Below are 26,805 nucleotides of genomic sequence, written 5' to 3'. Positions count from 1 at the left end.
AACCCAAAGCCAGCATCCATCTTCCTGCCTGTTGAAACTTAGGATAGGAATGTGATGAATCCCCCAAAATCAAGCTTCATAAGTATCATTCCTTCCTAGAAATAGTGTTCTAGAAAGAGTTATGCCTGGCTTACCCTCCAATTTTGAGTGATAGTTCAACCATTATGGAACTGATTATTTTAAATTCAGCTTCCTTACTGTAAGAGTCCAAGTGATTTTATGTAATATTACATTGTGAGGTTCTTTTCCTCCTAATTATAGTCAGTGTGTGTTTAAGGTGGTATTTTAATTGGAAAACCACAGAACTCTAATCAATTTAACCACAGAACAGGAACAATTAGTGGTTTAAGACTATGTGTTCTGAAATGTCATGTATCCATTATCTTTAAATTATTCTTTTGATTACTTTCTTTCAAGTTTTCCTATCTTATCATCTTATATGTCCCAAAGTGCTTTCTCTTCTGATTTCCTTCCTCTGCCACTCTCTCTCTGTTTTGTCTTCAGGCATCTCTGCAATTATCTTGTCATTCTCGTCCCTCCTCAGACCTCCAGTAATTTTGGAGTTTTGCAGTTCTCTGCATACACATTCATACTCATGGCTTTTTTCATCCTTTTCTTGTCCTGTTTGGTTTAGTAAGGATGGGAGCCTGGTGAGTGGTATTTTGATTACCCTTGCATAGGGTAATAGAAAAAAAAAGTTCATTAGAAAGAAATATTTGAGTTGTTGGGGTCACATCTGAGGACAGCCATGCTGGCCAGCCATGGGACTGTCAAAATGTGAACTAAAATGAGGGTTGTATTCATAAAGCAGGGGATGTGATTAGAATTTAGCTCCATCTTCCTTTTTCCTGGTCTGTAGCAGATGCCTTGGGTCACCTTTTTCATCAGCTGCTGAACTCTGCTGGTGCGGTAACATTTTTAAAGATACTGCATCTGAGAGACTGAAAGTCCTTGATGTCAGATTTTCTCCTGTTTGTCAGGAAAGGGTGGCACATGGGAGCTTTTGCTTTCACCTCCAGCAGCTTCTGTGCATTAGCAATGAGGAGGAACATTCACTTGAGATTTTTTACCTATCTTCCTTGAGGGAAGAGTGGGATGCTGCTTTCCAAAACAAGCAAATGGAGCAAGGACTGATCAGGATCTATCTGCAAACTCATTTGCTTCAGCTATGCTTATGGCTTTTTTTAGCAGTTGGAGTGAGTTTTACTGTTTTTTTATAGAACTTAGCCATAAAAGATTAAGGTTAGTACCAGGACTTTTTTTAGTCTCTTCAAAAAATTAAAAATACAGTGGTATGCCCACACATAGAATACTAATTTTAGTTAAGATTTTTTTTAGCAAAATCATGAAATTGTTAGAACCATTTCTGAGCTGAGAACACATTTGTAAATTTTTTAAAATGTTTTCTGCATATGGTAATTTTAAGCATGGGTTTAGAATGGTCCACGATGCTTTATTAGGTTTTGATAAGTAATTTTATCAGAAGCCAGGAGTGTGAGTAATAGGCAAATGTAAGTGATTTATATGTACTTCAGGCAGACTTGAGTGTTGCAGAAATAGAAGGACCACTAACGTGAAGCAACTGAGGTACCTGAATAATGAAAATCTTTATTGGTTTCTTTTAGGACAGTGATACTTTAATTGCATCGTCCCTTTGAAATCTTTGACACAAACCAATGTGTTTGAAATAATTCTTCTGGCACTTAAGATGTCCAGAAACCTTTTGTATTCCCTTTTGCTTTGTTATCTTTGAGTATGATGATTTGCATCAACACTTAGAAACTCTGCACAGTCTAACTTCACTGTCATAACTGATCTCACTGAAATGTGTTTGTGTCTCAAAATCTGCATTTTGATGCTTTTGGCTTTCCTATCTAATATTCTTGTTGGAATCAGCTGCTCACAGCAGAGAATTTAAAAAGCAGCTGTACAAAGATTCCCAGTCATTAACTTGTATCAGCGTTCTGTGTTCCTCTAGTGTGCCTGAGCTCATATGTTGCACTTGGACTGTGGTTGTCTCATTTGACACACAGAATTATAGGCTGTGCTCTTGACTTGCTGTTGTACTTGATAGGAATTTAGCATTGGGTAATGCTTAAAGAGCAGCAACAGAGTTGCAAAATAACATTCTGGGTATATAATTCATACCAAGAAGATCAGTTAGTAAATTTAGAATAGAGTTTCTTTTGGGAGTCTGTGCAGGCAAACAAGCAGTTTCAAAGGAGATGAACCACTTCTGCAAAATCACAGTTTCATCGTATACACTTGGTTTAGCCTGGTGCTTAACGCTGGGTTGCTCTGCAGTTCTACTTGGTTGCCAATCAACAGCTTTGCACTGGGAGATAGAAAAGTAGAAGGAATAGAAAGAAGGGAATTTTGAAAAGGTAGTTTAACAAAATGGATTGGATCATGAAGATTAAAGTGTATTGCACTTATCGAACAGAGGAGTAATTTAAGCAAGATTAATTTGTTGCCAGCCTTAACAAATCCATACATTTTCATTTGTTTCCATTCAAAGCCTGGGATGTAAGATGACTTATTGCTTAACTACTTAAGAAATGGAAGCTGCAATTATTTTGATCAGTGGATGGAAGGTTTGTCAGCTTTTCAGGTTCAAAAGGAGCCTCTCAGATAAGTATCTTGAAACTCTTAGTCATAACAGTGAAGGTAATCTATGTAATATTTTATAATTATTCTATTTCCAGTTGCATGACTGTTACCTTGTTCTTCTCTGTGCTGTTGTTGTGAGGATAATTAATTAGCCTAATGTTTGGAAAAATTCCAAGGAAGATGAGTAACAGCTCACATGTAGCAGACACCTGTGATATTTTTCTTTTTGCATGCAGTAGCCCCTACTCTCCCTAGGGCTACAGGAATGTATTAAACTTTTCATAATGGCTATGTTCAAAGCCAGTCCTTACCACAAGAGTGAGAGAAAGGACTTGGGGGAAAAAAGAAGAGGCAGAATTTGACTGGAAACAGTGTAACTGTTGGTTCCCTGAAGTTACCTTTAAAAACAAACCCAAATTGTTTGCTGTTGTGGTGAGAAGCTTTTATTCTGTCTATGCTTTGCTTTCAGCGTGGAGGTGAAATGATACTTGGCTTTGGAAATACTGTTTTATGTCAACGCATCCATGCAGTAATTCTGTGTAAGGGAAGACTTCTCCTAGAGGAAAGCTTTGGATAACTTAATCACATTTCAGCCTCCTGACAAGTTGCAGGTGGTGCTCTGGCTGCTCTTCCAGAGAACAGTGACTCATCATGACCTACAGCATGATTAAGGTACAGGTTAACTCACATTGTGCTGAGTTCTAGATGAACTAAGACATACACTTGGGGTTTTTTTCCACAACGTTTTCAAATCAGTTAAATGCACTCAGTTGTGATTCAATAAATGTTGTTCTTTTTTGACCAAAATGGCGGGCTCATTAAAAGGCTTCTGGATTCTTTAGGAGAAGTTTTTAAAATACTTTATGTAATTTACTATAATTATTCTTTGAGGTGTTTCAGAATAGGGAAAATTGTGAGATAAAACTTGGAGTAGAGGGACAGAGCAAAAAATTAGTAGCTACTGTGCTTGAAAGGAAAGATAAGTAGGGATAATTTTGCATGTTACTAAGGACTGTTCACTTTACAGTACTTTTGTGAAATGCAAAAATTTGCTGTAGATGTGGGTAATTTTTTTTTCTATTGCAGATTATCTTCTCTGAAAAACTTGCTTTGTTTCTTCTTATAAATAATTGGTCACAGGATGCTTCTAGTAATTTGGTGGGAAATAAAGTTTGGATCACTGGCTATGACTAAATGAGGCAAATTTGGTCCTTAATACCTAATTGGTCTCCAAGGCATTTAGCCTTAGTAGGAGTGTGGAAAAAGAATGTTGGAGTTCATCTAGAATGTGGCTGTAATTCATGTTTTTGTGTTGCTTCTGTAGTGTGCACAGTATAAACCATACCCAATTTTGAAAAGTTCATTTCTTATTTTAATTTCTTAGGATTATCTGCTGCAGAGCCCAAGTTAACGTGATATTGTTGGCTCCAAGTCAGGATGATTGTGGTCATCTTTTTTTCAGGGAACACTTTAAGTACTATCAGACACATGTTTGTGTTTAATATATATGTAGCATTTATGTTAATAGTAGTTTTCAGAACAAGAAATTATGTAAGGGAATTTATGTAAGTTTTAAAATATATTTCTGTTATAATTGATCTTCAGACATATGAGAGGAACTGAAAAGCAAAAATTAAATTTCATGTCAGACACTGAGATGGTATTGCAGGGCTAATTTTGCACTCTCTCAGACTTTCTTTGTCATTTTCATATGGACCTTACAGGAAAAGGCTTAGTACAGGACTGGAATTCTGCATAATATAATTTATTAGAAAGTGTGTTTCTCACCCTTCAAAAGGTGGCTACTTCTGTGGTAGAAATGTGGGACTGAAAGTTTGGGTGTTATGGCAAACTCAGCTCAGAAGGAAAGAAGGTACTGTCCTTGTCTTGAAAAAAGTTGCCAAAGAATTGTTGGCCAAAATGGAACACTAAGCAATAAATCTGTGTTTTATAATGGAGTGTATTTAAGACCTGAAGTGTTTTGAAGGTGAAATCCCAAATCATCGAAGCATATTTGTCAGTCCAGTTTGGCAGAATGCTGAACTGCCTACTTAATTTCCATAGATGCTTAATCAGATGCCTGGGGGGAACTGCAGTTGCAGATGTTGGGAAGTTTAAGTTAGGCTCCTTCCTCTTTTGAAAATCAGCTCTATTTTTACAAAACAGAATCCCTAGATTATCTTTTAAAAGGTTCTTGTGAGGATTTTTTCCCCCTAGAGACAAGGTTTTAAACAAAAACAAACAAAAAAAAAAAGACAGAATTTCCTTTTGAAATGGAAAAATATGAGTGTGGATGAAATGAATGCTTGAGCTTCCCATCTTTGAAATTACTTTTGAAAACAAGCACAGAGAAGTTTAAGGGTGTTTTTGCTCAGAATATTCTTCTGTTATTTTCTTGTTGATTGCTTTAGATGCCTGTGTATTAAAATGCTAATTTTTTTCCAGGTTAGCCTTTATTTATGATGTGCAGTTTTTGACTGACTCATGCCTTGTGTGATAGGCCTTACGTGAAATGCAAGTGGATGTCCTTTTTTGTGACTTACAGTGCTTGGGGTTTAATAGGATTACTGGGGCTTTAGCCTGAGGTCCCGCAAGTCAGTTAAGTCAGTGTCAGCTTGGTGCCAGGCAGGTACAATACTGACCACAGAGGCATTAGAGTGAGCACTTGTGTGCTTAGAAACAGCAGCAAAGTGTGGTCAGTAGTGCTCAGGGCCTGGCTCTTCTTAGGGGTGATATCCTCTGACAGTCTGTGTAGCAGAGAAAAGCAAAATAATCCTTTATCCCACTCCCTGCTCCCTAGCCAAAACACAAGCTGAAATGCAAACCAAAGATTGAACAGTCTAACTGGATGAAATAATCTACCCTAGATCTGAACATTACCAGTCAAGTGGATCCCTGTTCATTTATATGTTTGTTTAGTGTTCTGCAGGTCATCTGGGAACTTTTGTCTAAGAAACATGGTTTGGGTATTAAAAGGAACCACCTTCTCCCTGTGATTCACAAGAACAAGTGAAGAAACAAGTTTGTAGATCAAAAGATGGAGACTCCAGAAAGAAGTACTGTTCACTTCACAACCTTTATAGAAGTTCTTCCAGAGATAAATTGAAGCCTTCTCTTTATGAACACATCATGTGACAGGGATTCGCCCTCTGTCTTTCCCAGTAAACAGTTCCAAGGTTCAGCTGCAGTTACTGCTAGGAAATCACAGAGTGTTTCAAGGTTGAATTGATGCAGCTTTAATTGTTAGCTGCTGGATCCTATTGCATTAGTATCAGCAAGTTGGAAAATGTCTTGCTACCAGATCTGCTTCTCAGGGAGTAAGTGCTTATTTCTGGTAATCAAATGACCCTTCAGTCTTCTCTTCATTTAGCTGATATGGACAGGGCTCCCTGAGACTTCAAAAATGGAAAAAGTAGCTAGGAGAGGAAAATAAATGGTGTATAATGATTAGAAGCATAGGATGTGAAGCAAACAAGATGATATTTATGAAATATGTCCCACTGCAGAGATAGAAACATTGAGAAAATCAAGAAGACCTTCAGGTCCTTTCTCAAGCCCTTGAAGTCCTCCACGTGAAACGGTGCCTGGCGTGGATGGTGGTGCTGCCAGTGTGGATCTTAGCCAAGCACTGCATTGCAATTTTCCATGATTGCCTTTGAAGCAAAGACCATAAAACAGGAAGGTGTTAATACAAACTTATAGCTTGGCTGAGACACTGGGAATGATGCTGCTTGGAATTAGTACTTAGGCTATTAATCCACATGTTTTGTTAAGAAAAATAGAAGAATTGTATGGTGTACAAAAATGTTTCAATACTTTTTTCCATCCAGCAGTACTGACTTCCCATATACATCTGTATCCAGTGTTGATTTAAGCTCTAATTTTGGGGCCACTTCTGTGCAAATTTCCATTGCATGCATTATGGATGCACAAAGTCTGCTTGCACAAAAAGAGCTGTGGTGTGTTGTAATCCTCTAAATTTAAGGATTTGTAAGGTAGCAGAGGAAGGACTAAGAATAGCTCTAGAAAAATAGTGATTGAAGGTTGCTACTACCAGAACCATTCATCCAGCCTGCAGCCCACTCTCTGTGTGCTCTGCAGCTGTGCCAGAAAATATGCTGTATGAACAACTTGGACAGTTGTGGCCTATTCCCTGTTTTTGGCTCAGCTTCAGAGTGAATCAGGAGGTGTGCACATGGTTTCTGGCAAAATACCCTTCTCAGAAGTGCGGGGGGAGGGCATGTAACCCAGTAATTATGTCTGGACAGACTTTGCTGCACACATGCCAGTTCAAGGGTCAGAGAGGAAACCCAGGATTTGGTCTTCCACTGATACTGGAAGAATCTCAGGTGTCTTGCCTGGTCAGGAAGAGTGGGTGTACTGCATTCTCCTTCTGAGTACAGATTAAAACTTAGTCTAGCCTTGCTAGATGAGGTAATACTGAATCTCACCTCCTCAGGAGCTGTGTATTTGATGGGTGCATTCTCCAGCCTGTGTTGTGTAGAGAGGCAGAACGATTGAATTGAATTCTGTCCTCAGGACCCAATTCTTTGGAAGTTGCTACATCCTTCAGGATCAGGACCTCCAAAAACTTTGTACGGTTTTCAGGTGTCATTTGTCTTTTCACCATATCTTAAAATTTATTTATTGCATTCTTCTTGTCTTTCTTTCTACTAGCTTTCCTTTGGTGTCCTTTTAGCTTTTTCCAGTAATTACTAGCACTGATCCCACTGCTGTAGCATTTTTTAAATTTGAAAAATATGCAACTTAGTTGATGATACCTGGAAGCAAGCCAGTTAAGGCTAAAGAATGAGTGGAAACAAAGTCTGCCCAGGTTTCCTCATTTGGAAATGAGATACCTGACTAGGATCTCATCGGTTTTTCTTTGTTTTTTCTTTGAATAGAAGCTGGATTTTGACTGTAAGGTTATATTGGTGAGGATGTCCATATAACACAGGCCTCTCAGATACCTGTTTTTCCTTGGCCTGTGGAGTTAATGGCACACCATTTGATGCTGTTACCCTGTGGAATCATCGAATCATTTTGGTTGGAAAATACCTTTACAGTTCTGAAGTCCAACCATTAACCCAGCACTGCCAAGCCCACCACTAAACTGTGTCCCACTGTGTACCATCTTCTTAGCACCTTCAGGGATGGTGACTCAACCGTTTCCCTGGGCAGAGGGTTTCGGTGTTTGGCAACTCTTTTGGTGAAGAAATTTTTCCAAATATCCAATCTAAACCTCCCCTGGGGCACCTTGGGGGCATTTCCTCTTGCCTATTCCTTGTTACCTGGATGAAGAGACTGACACCTATCTGACTACAACCTCCTTTCTGGTACTCCTAAAGAGCAGTAAGGTCTCCCTGAGCCTCCTTTTCTCCAGGATAAACTCCCTCAACCACTCCTTATCAGATTTGTGCTCTTCACCAGCTCCAGTGACCTTCTCTGGACCTGCTCCAGCCTCTCAATGCCCTTCTGTAGTGAGAAGCCTGGGACTGAGCAAAGGATTTGAGCCTCACCTGTGCTAAGTGTTTAAGTAAATTCATGCTGCCTTCACTCATGTTGGGTGTCTTGTCTTCATCTGTGTCATCCTAAGAAAACAAAAAACATGTTGCAGATCATTGAAAGGAAGGAAAAGCCTTACTGTTTTTTTCTGTGTGGTTCTGTGTAAATAGTATGGCAGTGCAGCACTGTTGAAATTAGGAGTTGGTTGCTAATTAGTTAAATATGCCCTAAGCTAATTACAGTTCAAGTCCCGAAGTATGTTTGGGGTACAGCTGGTAGGGAGTGGAAGGTGAGTGTGTTGGGTAGACAGGCCAGGGGGCTGCCAAGTTTCTCCCTTGCTCCACAAGAACCCCCATCACAGGGTGGAGGTAAACTGCTGGATGGGTGTCCTTGCCTCAGGGAGGGGAGTAGAGCACTAGAGGCAAACATTGTTAATAACATGAACTTTGTATTTTGTGCTGGTACTGTTTGTACATACTGTACAAAATTAGAGGCTCCGTGTTTTTAGGAAATCCCAAAAGTATAATGAAATTTGAGGCACATAGAGCTCAATGAAGCTTTGTGAGCTGAAAACCATTTTTTGTTGGTTTTCAGTGTTTCTAAGTCTTGTGAATTTTCTCTTTTTACTTGTATATCATCAGGAAAAGTAGACATACTTCAAAGTACTGTAACAGCTAATTCAGCTCAGAGAATGTCTCTTACTCTTGCTTTGTTTTCAGTGAAATTCAAATTGGCCATCAGGTTGATGGTAATACCACAGACACATTGCAAATAGGAGATTATATAATAAAGACTGAGTCTGTGTTATTTGATAAACTTAAAGCTTTGGTCTAGAAGGAATTCTTAATCAAACTATATAAGCTTTACAATGAAATGCAGGTGAATGTGAGATGTACTCAGGGTTAAGCTTCAGAAACATCTAACTTGGATTAAGAATTTAGTGGTTTTAAAGGTTGAGAGAAAAAGTGTAACTTTGGTTAATGAACTGTTTAATCAACATGTCAGAATTCCCTTTACTTTCTTCCGGAATCATCCTAGCTTGTCAGACTTCTTTTCTTGTTTGGAGAAATTCAGGACCAGTGTCTAAGATTTGACAGAAGTCTTGGATAATTCATTGGTCTGATAAGGGCGTGCTGCAGGATTTGGCAATTGATTTAATTTCTTCTTGAAATTAGTATGTTGGGAGATAACAGACTAATATGTTTGGTATCATTGTCAAGATAAACTATGATAAGCTTTGAACTTTGGTATAAGAAGATACAGTTGTATTGAACTGAGGGAAGGTTCTCTTTTAAAATTCCCACTAAAACTGGTTTTACTGCAACATTGGTCCTATTGGAGATTCTGAATCTGAGATGAATGATTATTGACATGGCTTAACTAAATAAAGGGGGTCTGAAAACGGCAGAAAGAAATTGGTGAGGTTTTTTTTTTCTGTGTGTGGTTTTTATGTGGTTTTTCTTTTTTTGGTTTTTTTTTTTTTTTTGGTTTTTTTTGTTCTTTTTTTTTTTTTTTTTTTTTTTTTTTTTTTTAGGTGAGGAATCACATTTAACTGTATGCTCCTAATTGCAGTCTGTAGTAAATTCATGTGAGTTTCACAGTAGCAAGATCAGACAGTGAATCAGTCAAAGATGTTCTTTTATTGGGTTTGGCTTTTGCTGGTGCCAGTGAAGTGGCTTCTGATCCATCAGAAAAGATGAGCTCTGCTTCTTTATCACTGAGATACCAGATAATTGTTTCTGTCAGGATCTCTTGATCTGTGTGCTTCCCATCATTGAATGAAAGTCTGTATTAACTCTCACTGTGTATTATGTTAATTTTTATTTGATGTTGGGTTTTGATTTTGTAGATGTCTGAAATTCTGTGGCATTGCTCTGATTTTTCAGCATTTTATGTCGTCATCATTTGTTGAGGCTAATGGATAATGGTACCCTTGCAAGTGCCCCTTCAGAGCCTATGCAACATAAAGTGAATTAGAGCTTGACCCAGAATGATACCCTTTGTCCTGAGGATTTAAAATCACAGAGTGGTCTGGATTAAAGGCACACATTGCCATTGGCAGGGAGTGCTTCCAGTAGACCAGGTTGCTCAGAGCTGCTCCTGCCTGGCTGTAAATACATCCAGGGATGGGGAGATCACAGCCTCCCTGGGCAACCTGTTCCAGTGCTGCATCACCCTCACAGTAAGGAAGTTCTTCCCTATATTTAAGCTAAATCCATCCTCCTTTGGCTTGAGGCCACTGCCCTGGTGTAAACCCTTCACTGTGCCACACAGATCCTGCCCCACTGCAGTTTGTGGGGCAGGGTCACCATAAACACTCCCAGTTTCCTTGTTTGCTAGCATGAGGTGTTTCTTTTGTGGAATACTGTTTGTATAGTGCTTTTAGTAGCATGAGTGCTTCTTGGTGTAAGACTGTATTCCTCTAATGCTGGATAAGCTTTTAAGAGTTATCATTAATCCTTAAACAAAGAGGAAGTTACAGAATTAAACATTTTAAAATGTATGCCTGCATCCTTCTTGGGAATGAGTTTCATCTTACCTAACAACAAGAATTATGTCTTCAAGTCCTTCTTAACCTGGATTGTGCTGCAATTCTATTAGGGATGCAGAAAAACAAGTTTTCCACAAATAAATTTTAGAAAAGGCAACAGGGGCTGGGTTTTTCAGTATCTGTGAGTAGCCTAGCACTTGTGTCTCCAGGGTGGCTTTATTTGTGAATCTTCACACATCCACTTCTATGTAAAACTGGGCTGCATGCACAACTGGCATTTAGTATTGCATGGCTGATGTATTAAATAGGGAAACGGTACTTCAGATTCTCATGTGTAATAATATTGTGTTAAAGGGAGAAAAGACAAGAAAATAAGAGGATAGGTCCTAAGTCTGGAGAAATAGAAAGGTAGAAGGCAGGAGGGAGAAAGAGGATATTAATGGATTCTACAAGTAATAACTTCTAAGGTTTTTATAAAAACAAGCATATTTTTTCAGCGTCTAAGACGCTCTTGGCCTTTTGTAAGCTTTCTGAACACTAGGGGAGCTGCTGAACAACTCAAGATTTAAGAAGGCTTGGTACAGTGGTAGTTTCCACAATACTAAGTTGGCCTTATATCTGCATTTTTGATTGTCAGTGAGAGCAGGATAGTTAGAACCATTCTTCAGGCACACATAGGACTCTGCCCTGGCAGAGATGTGGAGAAAATATGGCAAGTCCTACCCTGAATCAATATAACGGTTCCCACTGACTTTTAGAGAGCCCAATGCTTTCTAAAATGCAGGCTCTGACAAACTGGACATTATTTTGAGATTTTTTCTGTGCTGTTGACCTGCCAGATGCTTTTTATTTTGATACTCATTTATCTGTTTAATTTTTTTTAATATTCTTTGGGGCAGGAATTAATTCTCACTCTGTGAGATAGAGGGCCTTGTTTGATTCCTGCTTGGGGATATTTCTTAGTATCGTCATACATAAATATTCCCTGGGCAAAAGGGTATTTTTTTTCCTAATTCCATTAAAGTTGGATAGGCCAATCTAAATCAAGCCTTACATGATAAAATCCAAGTTGGAAGCTTCTCAAAGGTAATGCTTAGGGTTGTCCAGTCAATAGTGATTTTGTTTGGTAAGAGATTTTTTTGTAGTGCAGACTGTTTCTTCCCAAGCATCCAAAACATCCAGGTTATCCAGGTTTTCACTTCTACCTGCTAGAAAACATGGTTGGGTTTTTCTAAATTTAAAAATTCTTAGTATATTTTTTTCTTAGAGTTGGCTCCCACTGCCCAGATGGCTGCCGTCATACCTCTTTTACAATAAGGAATGTCAAAGTAAGTGATCTCTTCCATGGTTTTTGTGACTCCAGGCTAAGTGAAAGCTTGTGTGCAGCCCCACACTTCTGTGATATTTGTGCCACTTGCAGGGTGGGTGTAGGATAGCAAATTCTTCCAGAGAAGTGGACACAGCCCTAAGCCCAGCAGAGTTCAAGAAGCATTTTGATGACGCTCTCAGGTACACAGTGGGATTCTTGGGGATGGTGCTGGGCAGGGCCAGGAGCTGGACTCCACAGGTTCCCTTCCAATCCAGCATATTCTATGATTGTGTGAAATTTTGGCATAGCTTAGACAGCAGAATAGAAATTAAAACTTGAGGCTTGGATTCTTTCCTACATTTTTAGGCTACGCTTTTGGCTATGGCAGGTGAAGCTTAAGACGTGCAAAGAGCAAAGTCTACCATGGCAGTTCCATATAAACAAGTTCACCTTCTCGGTGAAACTCGTTATTTATCATGGAAAAATAACAAGATTATCTTATTAAAAAATCAAGCCCCCTCCCCAGCATTTCTAAAAGATTGATGAATTTAACCAGTGCTGAAAAAGTATCATGCACTTCTGTAGTATGTGTATCATCTGCATTTTTTGTCCTTTCTAGTCTGGGCACTTTAGGATGCCATAAGTGACATTTCCATGTCAGTTGTTTGAGAGTGCTGGGATATTGTGGAAAGAATGTGAATGAAGAGCAGGGGTCATTTCTCAAATAAAACCTGACAGCTTCCTTGTGACCCCCATTGTTTGTGGACTTCATGCTGAGCAGTTCTAGTGATGAATTCTGACATGCAGTAAACTATGGTGCACCCAGGCACTAGAAAAAGTCATTCACACAGAGGTAAAAGGTGAAGTACCAGGTGCTATCATGTAGTAACTGGCACAGCTCCTTGAAAAATCAGTTAAGCTAATCTTGGTTTATGCCAGCCTCAAGTATATTCTCAATGAAAACATGTTCTTACAAATAAATATATATGATAATAATTTTCAAAGTGAATGGGAAGTTACTGCACTTTATTATACATATTAATCTACTTACCACTCTTCAAGATTACTGTTTTCTCCATTGTTTTCTCATACAGTTTGATCGTTAATAATTGTGAATATCACACAAATTATATACATCTAATTTTAAATTATGAATCTTCCTGGGTTGATATATGTGATGTTGGTGAGTGTAATGTTTTTTCTTTATAGGTTTGTATTTTTAATACATGAAGGAAAACAATCAGAATCACAGTAGTAGTGTTTCATGTTCTTAGAGGACTTAGTACAGTACCAGTAAAAGAAGCACAAACAAAATACTACAGAAAATGAAGGGGATGAATTATAAAATGTAGCATATAAAATAAAACAATACTATGAAGATAAGGGATTGTTACTAGATTGCAATAGTATTAGCCTGTAACTATTGTTACCAGTTTGTCTCTCTTGTCAGGAGCATTCTTCAGTTTCACTTTTTGAATTGGAACATTTTATTTAGACATCTCTCATTCCAGCATATTTTTTTTACTTGCATGGAAACAGATTATTGTTTTACTGTGTCATATTTTTCTCCAACCATACATCTACAAGGGATATCTGTAATTTTGAGGATCTTTTTTTCTTCCATAATGATGATCAGTCCATCTGTTTCCATGTGGGGTTCTTGTGCATTGCCATTGTTATAAATACCAGTGAATGCAGATACTGCAATGACTCACTGATGGTACATGTCTAATCTTTAAGTATCTCTGGAATATTCCAGTGTTTCAGGCTTCATAAATACATCAGATAGATGTTGTAATGTCTTCTCGTGGAGGTCTTCCTCAAAATAATTATTAGCATGTGGTAAAAGTCAAACTGAGTGTGTTCTACAGAAATGAAGAGTGATAAAGAGGGTTTTAATATCGTTTCCACTTTACCAGTAAAAATTCCTGAAAAATAGAATTAGAAGAGTTAAGGAGCAGCTATCAAAAGTATTTATGTATGTCACTCACTGAAAATGGTTTTCCATTTAATCCTAGAAAAAATAGACATGATATATCAAATTTGATGAGTGTACTGGCAATTTAGTGTGATGGCAAATCCTTCCTCAAAAGGAAGAAATGATTTGTTCTCCACAATTGCTTTTAGGAACCTAAACCTTGGGATGAATGACATTAAGTTATATGAACAATTCTCCTGAGCACTATTAAATATTTTTGGAAGCTTAATTCTAACAAATTGGCTGTTACAAGCTTCTTCCTTCATCCTGGCACTAGTGATTTTAATTTATATATAATATCTAGAAGTCTGTACCTGTATCCAACTCAATTGGAGCACATGCCATGAGTTTTTTCTAAGTGCTGCATAAGGATTGTACAATTAAACACCATAAGTGCATTAGTAAACATGGACCCATGTAATGTTGGTGGATGAGCTTTGTTAGAGCAAGGGCCTCCACTGCAAATAGAGAGCATCTTAATTTTTTATTTAGTTGAGCTTTTGAGTTTGATATTTAAAAAAAAATACAACTTCCATTTGTAGAAGTGTCTGTATAAATATATGTATGTGTATACACACACATCTTTTCCGTTTTACAACAGAAACTGAAAATCCCAAATCCAGGCACATAGAATGAAGCTGCATGGCAGCTCCCCTTGCCTTGGTTACAGGGGGTACGTTTTTTAGGACTATTGAATCAGTGTTTAATATTCAAGAAGCAAACATGCATATTTTCCTAACAGTTATGCTCACATTGTTACGAAGTACCAGAGCACACGGTAGCCAGTAATTCACTGCCAGTTCCCTAATGCTGAATTTAGGAATGATTTACTCTGCACAGCAGCAGGAGCGGCACAAGTGAGGAGCAGCGTAAGGGCACTTTGTGCTCGTTGCGTTACAAAGCCGTGCCAAAAACAGCTTCAGTGTCACGCTATTGTTTTTCCCATGCTCAGGAAATACCTTTTGAAGCGTCAGTATGACGGGGAGGGAGTGAGGGGTGCCGGAGCCGACCATTCCCTCCTGGAAACCGTGGTGCCCGCAGTTCTCAGCCCGGTTTAGGGGAAGGAGAGCCTCGGGCAGCCCCAGGGCACAGGAGGAGAGAGAGGTCTGGGCTCATGCAGCGAAGTAGGGGGCTCTGAAAGGAATTAGCAAAACATCTCATGAGAAGGGCTACTTGGAAGGAAATATGAATATATCTTTCTATGGAGTTTAAACTCCCCTGGGATTTCCTATCCATGCCGCGTCCTACCTGAAACCTCCTGAAATCAGCAGCTTTGTGAAAGCAGCTTCAATCTTTTATACTTTGCTTTGTTTGCTACTCGTGACTTACATACTTGTGCTGGAAGCTTGTATAAATGTTTTAAAAATGTAAAACACCACTTCAGTTTATTCATGAGTCTACTAACCTGTTATGAATACAAATTTCCTTGTGTATTTGGGACTATTTCAGTGTCACAGTATGACCTGAGACACATTCCTATGTGGAATTTATTCCAATTACAGAGAGCATACATCCATTGCAATCCAGCATGATTTAACTGGCTAGTGTGAGCATAAACAGCTTTTACTGAACTGTGACAATAGTGTTTTATTCTAGATTTGACAGCTTATGCAACATTTTGGTCTTAACTGTACAATGTAAAAAAGAGTAATTGAGTTTGGCTCTTTGAAGGCAGGTTTTTTAGACAGCTTGCCATAGCAGTACTACATAGAGATGCAAACAATATGGCAACCATTAAATAAGGTACTGTAATTCTCACTCTAGGATGTTTATTAAAAAATGACTAATGAAGGTCTTACCATACTGTGTTTGTGTGCTGTTCAAAGGCAATGCATATGTGCACTGACCTAGCTGTAAGTGACCTTAAGAAAAGATCACCTGTGTTGAAAAGTTCTAATTTCCATATGTGATCTGTGATGCATTAATGAATTGTGTTTTAATGCCTTCCTCTTTCTCCTGCCCTCTTTAAATACATTTAGGAAACTAGTGTTTCCATAAAGTCAGATTCATTAAGGAAAGGACTAAGGCAAAAAACCCCCCAACATTTGAGATAAGAGCCAAATGACTGCTGTACATAGTGCTTCTCTCCTACCACCCACAGATACCTTGATGCAGGGCAAAATTAAATTACTGTTGATTTTTTGCTGATTACATTCAGTTGTTCTCTTAGATTATGGTTGTTGAGTTCATTACATTATGAATTTACCAGAAACAGAAAGGAGTTTTCTTAAATCCCAGCTACAATATAGCAGTATTTTGATTACATTGAAAAATTCTGTGGCAATTCACAATTAATATTTTGAAGAGGTTATAAAACATTATTTCTTTTTAAGTAGTAATTTATCTGAGGTCAAACCAATTAATTTACTCCTTGAGAATACTATGCATAATTTTCTGGGTTTTTGGGTCCCTTTCTCAGAAGGGTGGCAGAGAGGTGGCAGGGGGTGGCTTTGATGGAGGGGTAAAGGAAAGCAGAAGGATGCTCAGCCCCTCTGGGGAGCTGTCTGAAAGCTGTGCCAGGGCCCTGAGAGAGCAGTGCTGAGAAGGGTTCTCCATTCCTGGTCTGTGGTGACAGAAAACAATCTGCCAGAGAGTGGAGCAGAGCAAAGGAAGGCAAAGACGGGCTGGGTGGGAGAGGCAGAGATGGCTGATACTCCCCATAGTGTTTGGGTTTTTGGCATATATTGTACTAATCTTTTTTATTTGTGTTACTCCAAAAACATGGATGGGTTCAGAATGAAAGACACATTGCATATGGAGCAATACAGGGCACTACAGATATTGACTACTGCTTTAATAAAGTCAGTGTAGCAATTGTTGGGGAAAAGCTGATAAATATTTTGACACAAAAATAGAGAATGTCAGCCACTTACTGTGGGGAGTTTGGCAGTCTTTCCAAATTAGGGAATTTGGACTAGTCTTCCATTATTTTTGGCCAACTTTTCTGGCACTGTACTGGTTTATCAGAAACATTACAAATAATTTTCTGAGAGCGAATTCTTTTGGGGAATTAAGATGGCACATTTTCCTTTCCATGGGAGCAGATCATATATGTAAAAGACTGACCTATGAGTCTTCCTTTTACTTATTTCACTGTGTTCAAATGATCTATCAAGTGCTGAAGAGAAGCGTGATTAGCCTCAAACTTACACATTCCCTTTATAGTGCATCAAAGGGCCTTAGGAACATGCACTTGATCACTGCAATAAATTTTGGTAATTAGAGGCATGGAAAAATGCTGTTCCTAAAAAGTGACTATAAAGAGTTGAGACTGTTATCTTTAGGAGGAGAAGGAAATCAAGGGAATGCTGAAAGCATGCCAGATTGTGAGTGTGTTTAGTGCCTGTAGCTGTAAACTCTAAAATTCATAATGCACTGTGAGATTTAAAGTTGGGGCAAAATACTGATGTGGTCAGGCTAGAACCAGGTCCTTGACCAACAGAAGCTGGAATGCCTGCCCCTTGAGTTTAAGCTTTTCTCACAAGAAGGGTAGCACAAGAAAGATTATTGTTAGATGAGAAAGTATTGTAAAAAGAGTGGGTTTCTCCTGATAAATAAATTGGGTTTTATCAAAAGCACCACAATATTTGAGAGCAGTCCAGTTTAATTTTAAAAGAATTTTGTTACTGCTGTTATCTTAGAGAGGCATTGTTGAAATAAACTTCAGACTCTCTAATCAAGTACTTAGTTTCAAACTATTATGCTTCTGCATCCTGCAGGGCACAGACTAATATTTTCCATGAGTCAAAAGAGAATGGTGACAGTATGGGCAAGATTTGCGTGGCTTTTTTCAAACTACACCTTGGCAACCAAAACGTGCATTTTCTTCTGTTACAGTTTCTGGCTTGCAGATGTGAGATTAGATGAAGTGAAATCCAGGCTGAGGATAAAAATTTCAGGAAAACAGAAAAACTGGTAGTAAAAAGCATTACAAAATGTTTTAGTGAAGAGATCTCTTTAGCTATGTGCAAGAAGGATTCTCCCTTTTTCCTTTGGTTTTCAGGACATGACTTATCTTTTGACACAGCTGGTGCTTACCATGTTGGCTATGGTAAACAAAACATGTTGGTTGTGTGTTCCAGGTTGGCATATTTACTTCTTTTTGTTGATTTTTGTCTCCTTGGAGAACACATCACCTTGTTGTGTTTAATAACTCAAATAACTTGCTTGTGCATATAGCTTTAAAAAGTCAAACTTGGAGTCTAGTGATTTTTTTCTTTCTTTTTTTGTTCCCTGACATGCTTCCTTTGTTAGACAATGAGTCACAAGCTGTCTCATCCTATTAATAGCTTATTAATTTTTAATTTCAAAGTGTTCTTTTGTAAATGTACTGTATTGAGTAAATCCTTAAGAGTTCTCTGCTTCTCTAAATAATTATGCATTTCAAGGTAGTTCCATCAGTTTAATTCATTGATTATACACAAATTGTATGAATTAACAAACAACATGCTCATGAAATCCGCTGTTTATTGAAGGGTTGACAGTTCCCTCAAATAAAACACGGCTCTGGAAAACTGTTCCTGGCAGTGTAGCTTGTTCATAATGTTCTGTCATTTGTTTTTTCAAATCCTAATTCCTAGTGGTAGGTATTAAAAATAAGTAATTGGAAACAAGATTAAAAAAATGAATTCTGACAATATTCTCCAGTCTTTTTTTCATAAATATTTTAAAAGTAATTTTAAATATTCACATAGTTCATGGCAATACGGTGCTAACGTCTCTTAGGTGTCAACTGCAGAAGGTGTCAGGGATACTGTGAAAGAGAATTGAGGAGAGCTTTATATAGAAATTCTCAGTTGAATGTGTCAGGAGGGTTTAAACCATTTTCTTTGTGTATCATACTTCAAAAGGTGTTCCAGGGACAGTTAAGATCATGGTGACAAATTCTGATAAGGAACCTTGAAGCAAGTGGAGGAGGAAGAGCCCCAAATCTTCAAGTAATGAAAAATATTCTTTAAAGTAACAGTCATTTCTGTGATTTTCTTACTGATTTCACAGAATAACACTGGGACCAGAGATTTAGTCTTGGAAATCTCCTTATTTAAAAAACTTTATTACCCGTATCCCTCTGACCAGTTCATGCCTCTTCACTCTGACTTTTCTACTCCCTAGTAAAACCTGCACTATGTGAACTTCAATTCTCTTAAAAATAAAATGCAACTATGATTATGTGAGGTTGATGTTAGCTGTAAAATAGATCTTGTATTTCCAGTATCTCACCTACTTCTAGTTTCATCTTTAGCAAAAAGAATGGCATGTTATGAAATGCAGGGTGTCTACACCATGGTTTTGACTAATTGGAAATCATAATGCTTAAAAAACCCCACCAACCAAACACAAAAAGAAAAAAAAAAAAGAACCAAGCCCCCAAAAAAGCTCCAAAAACACCCACAGAGCAACTGTTTAATGCCCATGAGAGAGTTGATTGTGTTAAGCTGAATATTCCACTGTCAATCTGTTAATAATGGAAGAGTTTAGTCATAACTGAACTCCAACGGTGGATTAATAATGGAATCATTACAAATTCTAGGTAAGAAGAAATGACCACCTTAGCTACGGCTCTCATGTGTGTTATGAGCTTAGAGTTAGTGGTGCTTGCAGGAAATGACATCTTCACCTTGAAAATTTGACGTGAGTAAAATCATATTTGCTGCATGAAATGTATTTCTGAGCTTGTTTCATTTGATGATTAAAGCAAAGTGATATCTCAGTTTTGTTAGAGCTTTTTGTCATGAGAATGCTCTTTTATTTGAAAGACCTCAGGCACAATGCATGTTAAGCTTTATCCTGGTGTTGGATAAGCCTTCCCACCTGCTGCTCCTCCCACTCCAGGGTGGCAGAGAGGGTCCTGTTGCTTCAGCAGGTATGGAGCTTGCCTTTACCTGGTTAGCAGATGTTTGTGTGCTTGAGGTGATCCAGTAAATGTTGGGGGGAAACATCCTCTGGCTGCACTTGGAACTTCAGGAATGATGTTTCACTGGCCACACTGTTTCTGGATAATGCTAAGTTGCATTTTACTGTGTGCTCCACCAAATATAACTGGAAGACATATTTGTGCCTTAGCACAGAAAAGTTTCCTCAGTCTGTAGGTAGATTGTAAGAGCTCATGTTATATTTAGATCTGTTTGGTTATTGCTCACTAAATATAGACAATATCCAAAATTATACTTTTTAGCTTTAAGGAGTCATGTATTTTTCACTAGTTGCTTTTCTGGTCTCATATGCTTAAATCACTTTATTTCTGTTGCCTGGCTGTATGACACCCTGTGACACCTTCTGCAGCATTCTGTAATCTCCAGGAATTTCAGTGCCTGTTATATCATGTATACTTGATTAAATCCTCCCAGTAGCCTGTAGGTAGCAGAAGGTACTGCCCCTGTGGCTTAAATTTGCAGTAGGCATGCCTACTAAAAAAAATAAACCTGAACACACCAACGAAGAACCTCATCAGACATTTCTCAATGTGTCCATCTCAGCTGGATGCTGGTTCAGATGTGGTGCCCATGGCATAACGCTTTTCCAAGGATGTGGTTAGAGCATAAAGCCCCAGTACCTTTCAGCCCCTGGGGCCTGGAGACACCTTGCATTCCCTGTGCACACAAGAGAACAAGTGGGACTCTCAGAAGAGTGAAATGTAAGAACTGCAGGTTCTGATTATCTCTGAAAGGCTGGTGGCATGACATGGAAACTGTTTAATTTTCTGACCCTCATGGAAGTTCCCTGATGGATCTGTGGCAGTATTTTCTGATCTTTTAATTACCACATCTCTCCCCCTGCAGAATAGTCTGTCCAACCACTAAGTGTGCTATTAACACTTTTTAACAGCCCATCGATTTGCTTTTGTGTAGCCGCTGCTCCCTGTGCATCCTCTGGGCAGAGCTGAGCTCCAGCAGATGAGCACCAGCTCCCCTCGGCTTGATGGCCAGTGCCCTGGGAGAGATGGAGGCAGTTCCAGACTGAGTACATCTCATCTTGACATACCCAGGCACGTGCAGCCTCTGGCTGCTCCTGGATGTAGTTCAGGACCTGAGAGGTCTGCTACATCTCTGGGCTTCATAGCAGAGAAAGTAAATTTTAATATTTCTTCTTGTGTGGTTATGCAATCCTTTGGTTTTGAAACTTCTTATTGTTGTGTGTGCCTGTCCTTTGTGTTTATTCTAAAATAAGTATTTGCCAGTTTGCATTGAAGTTTGGAGTGTTTCCTAGGGTTTTCCCTTGCACCAGAAGTATCAGTGGCATATCTTAACCCTTGTATGCCACAAACATCCTGTGCCACTCTATGTGTACCTTTGCTAGGTCTACTGTTGCTGTTTGCTTCAGGAGCTGAAGTTAGGTATTTAGGAAGACACACAATTACAGGGATGATCCAAATTTATACTGCCAATCCACTGCAGTACAGATGGGGGTTGATAACCCAGCACTTTTGGTGGTAATTATGTAGAAAATGCCAAGAAGTGAAGTAATAGGTTTAAGAAGTTATTTTTGTGGAAAGCTGTTGGCATGAGTGTATGTCATGTAAATCCACTCAGAGTTGGTCATGACTTCTGGTGAGCTGCAGTGGGAGCCACTTTTACCTCTCTGTTAGGTTGGATACATTGTAAAGTAATGTTTTTCTTATAAGAAATACTAGAAAGTAAGTTTGAGAATAGACTGTTCTATAATTGAAACTTTTTTTCTTTTAGACAAGATGCAGCATCTGATGGGATGCTGGCAACTATGGTATATGTTCCTCTTTCATCAAGGAGAAATGGAGTTAAACTAATCATGTTAAGGACTTAAAAATATTCTGCTTTATTTCCTACAGTCAGTACTAGTGGAAGATGACAAACTAGTGGCTCAATATTGTGACACTTGGATTAAACACTTTTGCCATGTGGAGGGTGGCTATTAATTTGAAGTTAACTAATACAGGCTATGTTACATTAGTATTAGAGGCTTGCTGAGCTGTTTCCAGCAGTTGCTGCTTTTCCAACTGCAGTTGGCATCACTGATGTTTATTGGGGGTATTCCAGTGAAGCCTTTGGAATGAATGGGTGATCTGCTTTTTGATTGCCCATAAAACTGCTGCCCTTCAATAGCAGACCTGTGTTGTCACCCAGATGTTGGTTGTGACCAATTAGCAAGAGTACCTAAATGCTGCTGTTATGGTGTTTGATTTTTCTGAAGGGTTAAGCATTATTTTAAAATGTGTTTTTCTGTTGTACCACTGCTTTCTCTAAAACCTGGTATTCTTTTGCAGCTTCAGCATGCTCCACGAGTTTTTGGTGTTGGCAGCTGTAAGACTTGTTTGTGTGTTAATCTGAAGTTTGTGTTTGCATTACAGAGTGGTGGAGGTGTAGGATTGTTAGTGAAGTACAACAACATCCTTTGCTTGATTGTGCTGCTGCTGCAGTTCGGGAAAAACAGCTTAAAAGTGCTGGTAGGAAACCTGGTGGTCGTTGCCTAAACCTGAAATTATTTATTACTGACCTACTGGACTTGCATCACAGGGATAAAGCAATTTAGGGGTAATAAACAGTAATTTGTCTGTAATCGTATGGTCATGTAATTTATGAGGCAAACAATTTTAAAGAATCAAAGTCTCAAACTACATAGAAATCCATCTGCTAGCCAGCAGTGTTGATAGGAGATTTCATTCATACAATTTCAAAAAATGACATTGTAATTTTGGCAAACTATCAAGTCCAGTCAGTATGTGGGTATTTGTTTTGAGTGATTTCTCTTTAATTCTGCTTAGTAATAACCTACAACAGAGGTTGGCAGTGGTAATTTGGCACAAGTGAAGGGCTGACACAGAGGCAGTGACATTATCTAACCAGAAAACTGCATTGCATCTTGTTTTTTGGGAAGGTGACCCTGTGAAGTCAACTTCCAAATGCAGGACAATGCAGGGACAATTTCATTAATAAGGAAAAAAAGAACCAGTATGGGGTTTTTTTTACTTTCTTCATATTTTATTTTGTTTATGTTTTTGGGTTTTGATCATGTTGTATATAGCTATTTTATTTTGTTTATGTTGTTGGGTTTTGATCATGTATATAGCTATTTTCAGTCTTTTTTTGGACATTAAGTCCAAAAGGTAATATTGAGCAACTGGATCCTGGATGGTAGGGGAGGGAGGACAGTATGTTTGAAGCCCAAAATGCATTTGTGAATAGTAAGGACACCAAAAATCACAAAATATGTTGATTTCTTTTTGGTTCAGTGGTAAAAGACTGATTGTTTCTGAAAAATTTGAAAAAAATGGGGATTTCAGATTATTATGAGTATAATGCATCATAAGAAAAGCAAAGATAAATCTTGAGTGTTTACTAGGCTGAATGTGGAAAAGCGGGAAAGAAATATAATATTCTGGGTTTCCAATAAATCATGTGAATGTTACTCTGAATTATCAGTTTTAAGTAGCTGTGTGTCTATGCAAAGCTCAGATCCTAAATTGTCTTCATAAAGAGCAAGCCAAAGACATTTCACTGAAAATCACTATCATGTTATTGCGCCTGTTTTACTGTTCCTCTGAAAAAATATTAAAATGGAAATATGTATGTGATTTAAAACTTCATCCATAAAATGCCGAAAGTTACCTCTGCTGTAATGTGGTTTGATTTTGCTTTTTAATTAGGAATATATCTGATGTGGATTAAATTACATTTTATAGTTGCACATTGAGAAATAGATTATATTCAAAATCAAACAGAATTAATTTTAAAATACAGATTTCAGAGTAATGCAAGATGGTACTAGGATGCAGTGTGCTATGATTTCTTTGTTTCCATTTGTCACACAGCAATTAGCAACTCTTTAGTCAGCTCAATCAAAGCAAGTCCTTTGGTTTAAACACACCAAGGTCACTTTAAAAACATGAAGGCCCAACAAAACATGTAAAAATAAAAATAAATTCCCCAACATAAATAAGTGTAGGAAATTTAGGCCTTCAGATGAGATTGTCTGAAGTTCTGTTTATATATTTGGTGGTATGTGTGCTGGGATTTCTTGGCTGTATTTATAAACACTGATTTCAATCTTCTTCCGTTTCCTGGGGCTGTAGCACCTACGCCCTAGGGTGGATGTATATAGAATTGGGGTGTGTTCCTGAGTGTGTACACCCTCCTCCAGAACTAGTCCAGTCTTTATTAAAATCCTTTGTTCATTTGTAACATGACTTGGTGTTAAAAATGAATGTTAAAGTCCAATCAGAAAATTTGATGCATTTGGCTCAATTTCAGATTTCCTTTCTTGGTGGGGGAGCCAAAGTAATGAGGAGAACATATTTATTCTGAAAATGAAATGTTAAGATGAAAAGATAAAGATTTAAGTAGTTACTTCAGGGTTTTTAGGTGTCTAGTAGCTACATTTGGTGCTGGTTGCTGTTAACCCGTGCAGGAGTCCTCTTACTAATGGTTCTTTCCAAACACACAGATTGCAGGTGGGGACTGGGCTGTGAGACCTGTGCCTGTTGGGAGATGGATGAGCAGACTTTGCTGCACATTCCTGCAAGCCTTATGGCAGAGGGTGGAGCTGTTCAGAATCTTTTATGCCAAGATCCCAAAGGCTGGGGATTTTTGTGGATTGATGAATTAGAGCCAGTGATAGCAATGTAAAAATGTGCAGCGAGAATCCTTTCAGCAATGGTCCATTTCTTTGCAGGATGAAGATGAATGAAAATGGTACAGCCTGGAGAAATCCTGTGATACACAGCTCTATTTTTAGCTCTACTTATTAAAAACTCATGCATATTTAATAGTAAAAGTATTAATTCATAATAAGCCTCATCTTTATATAGCCCACTTTGTATTGTTGTCTTTTCATTAATTGTTCATTTAGCTTCTGAAAGATTTCTGCTTCATTTACTGCAGAAACTGAGGAAAGCAGCAAATCCTGGAAGGAGAAAACGTTACAGCACGTGCTCATTGAGCTAAATAATGAACTGTAAGGTGTACTCGCAAGGAGAGGGGCATGGCTGGTGATGGCTTTGGTGTCTCTAACTCCTCAGTGGCCTGTGCTCTAGCACAAACAATTTCCTCATCTCCAGAGCACAGACCAGACACAGCCAAGTGTGCCCTGGGATGCATTTGCAGGTGATGAGGATGTGTTCCAGTTACCCCAGGAGTATCTTTGTTGTCAAAGTGGTGCTCCTTAGGACTCCTAACTGGTTTTCTCCTCTCTCGAGTGTGGTTATGGATTGTAAACTGGAAATCAACAAGCTGTAAAGTATGGGAAGTTTTTTCAGTGCATCTCTCTTCCTGTCTAGTTGAGATTTAGTGTATGTCTCTGGCTCTGAGGCTGTTTTCTGGCATAGCCTGCGTTTCCTTGGAGCTCTTAGCTTTGAGGACAGAGGGAATTTGTATGGCATAGAATATGTCAAAATGTCCTACTGATGTCTTGTTGGACCTCAGAAAATGCAGGCATCTTCTCCTAATAACCTGTTGGTGTAAATTAAAGTAATCTGACTCACACAGCTGTGAAGAGATTTTTTCCAGGGCACCATAACTACTTACCAATCTGACTTCTTTTTACTGAATTTATAAAGTGCTCTGTTTCTTGAACTATCCAGCTAAAATGTTTCCTTGAAATTATTTTAGTGTTAAAACAAAAAAAGTAAAGGAGTTGGCACCTAAGAGTTCTGACACAGCGTTTCAAGCAAAAGTTCTGACCTAAAACATATTTTGGAGGAAAATCTGAAGTAGGACATAAGACTGCAAGCTTCATTCTTTAAAACAAGTTATTAGACTTCAAAATGTTGTATGGTGCTATTTTGTCGTTTGTAAAAGACAAAACCATTGCTGTTAAGCAACAGAACTAGTTTGGTTTAGAGTTGAAGTGTTTTGAATTAAAAGTGATTTATCCTGAAAGCAGGGAGGGTGGTATCATCAGCACCTTCGTATACAGCCCTGCTGCCTTTCTGCCTGGATTTATTTAGGTTGAAGATCAGCATATGTGTTTAATACAGACAAACAATTTGGTTTTTTTTTCTTATTCTGGGCTCTCTTTCTGTGGATTATAAGGAAGTGATTTAAAGAAGGTAGAACAGGTGTTTTTTGGAGGAAGAATATTTAGGGCTTTCAATCTCTGCAGTTCCTGCAAAGATTGCATTCATAGCTATTTGATTCTCTGCAATATTTCTAACTTAGTACACTGGACACCTTAAGTTGACCTTGAAAAGCATGAGAAACATAAGATTGGCATGTTTTTTGGTAGTGGCACCTCCTCCTTAAGGACATACTTGGAACAGTCAGCAGGCAAAAGCCATTGCTTTTGAGCTGGCATGACCATCAATTCTTCTTCTCTTAGTGTCAGGGATGCCTTTGGAAGATGTTTGCTTAGTAGAGTTTCATTCATTCAAAAAGCTCCATTAAACTGTAGACAAGCAGAAATGTTCTCATGTTTTAATTCAGCCAAAGAGTCTCCTCAAATCTTTATAGAAATGCAGGCTTTGTGGGGGGAAGATTATAACTGGCAGAATGATCTAAATTGAAATATCAAAAGGGTAAAAGGGGCAGAAGGATGGCAATTCACATTTATACAGACAGCATTTAAATTCACTCCAGCAAAATTTGTCAGTTCTTAAAAATAATTGTTTCCCGTTTTCCTCATCTACTGATTGTATCTACAGTTTATTTATAAGACTTAGGTACACAAAGCTTTGGGTTGGTTTTGTTTTTAATTTTCCTTTGTTCTTTAAGGAGACCAATTGAGTCTTTTTAAAATATCTCCCACACCCACATTATGATCAGTTTTACCAGGCTGGAACTTGAAAAAATTGAGAGTGAGGGAAATTGCTTTGCTATGGACTGATGTGCACTCTTTTTTTATTCTACTTTAGTCTACCAACATGTTTCAGTTACAGAATTCTTGAATTTGCAGTCAGTTGATGCATGTTTTGCACAAAGAAATGCCTTTTTTCAAGCTGATAAT

At 38.3% G+C, this 26,805-nt stretch overlaps 1 protein-coding gene across 1 annotated transcript in view; it reads left to right on the top strand.

Moving 5' to 3' along the window:
- Nucleotides 1-290: 290 nt before the first annotated feature.
- The window catches only part of HECW2 (HECT, C2 and WW domain containing E3 ubiquitin protein ligase 2), a 143,886-nt gene continuing 117,371 nt past the window's right edge, over nucleotides 291-26,805 (top strand). The window contains exon 1 of the mRNA XM_030951967.1: nucleotides 291-3,282. The gene's annotated coding sequence lies outside the window, so the exon portion shown is untranslated. The remainder of the gene's footprint in view (nucleotides 3,283-26,805) is intronic.

Source organism: Camarhynchus parvulus, chromosome 7 (genome assembly GCF_901933205.1).
Source record: "Camarhynchus parvulus chromosome 7, STF_HiC, whole genome shotgun sequence".
In the NCBI taxonomy this organism is placed as follows: domain Eukaryota; kingdom Metazoa; phylum Chordata; class Aves; order Passeriformes; family Thraupidae; genus Camarhynchus; species Camarhynchus parvulus.
This window is presented reverse-complemented; position numbering and strand designations above follow the sequence as displayed.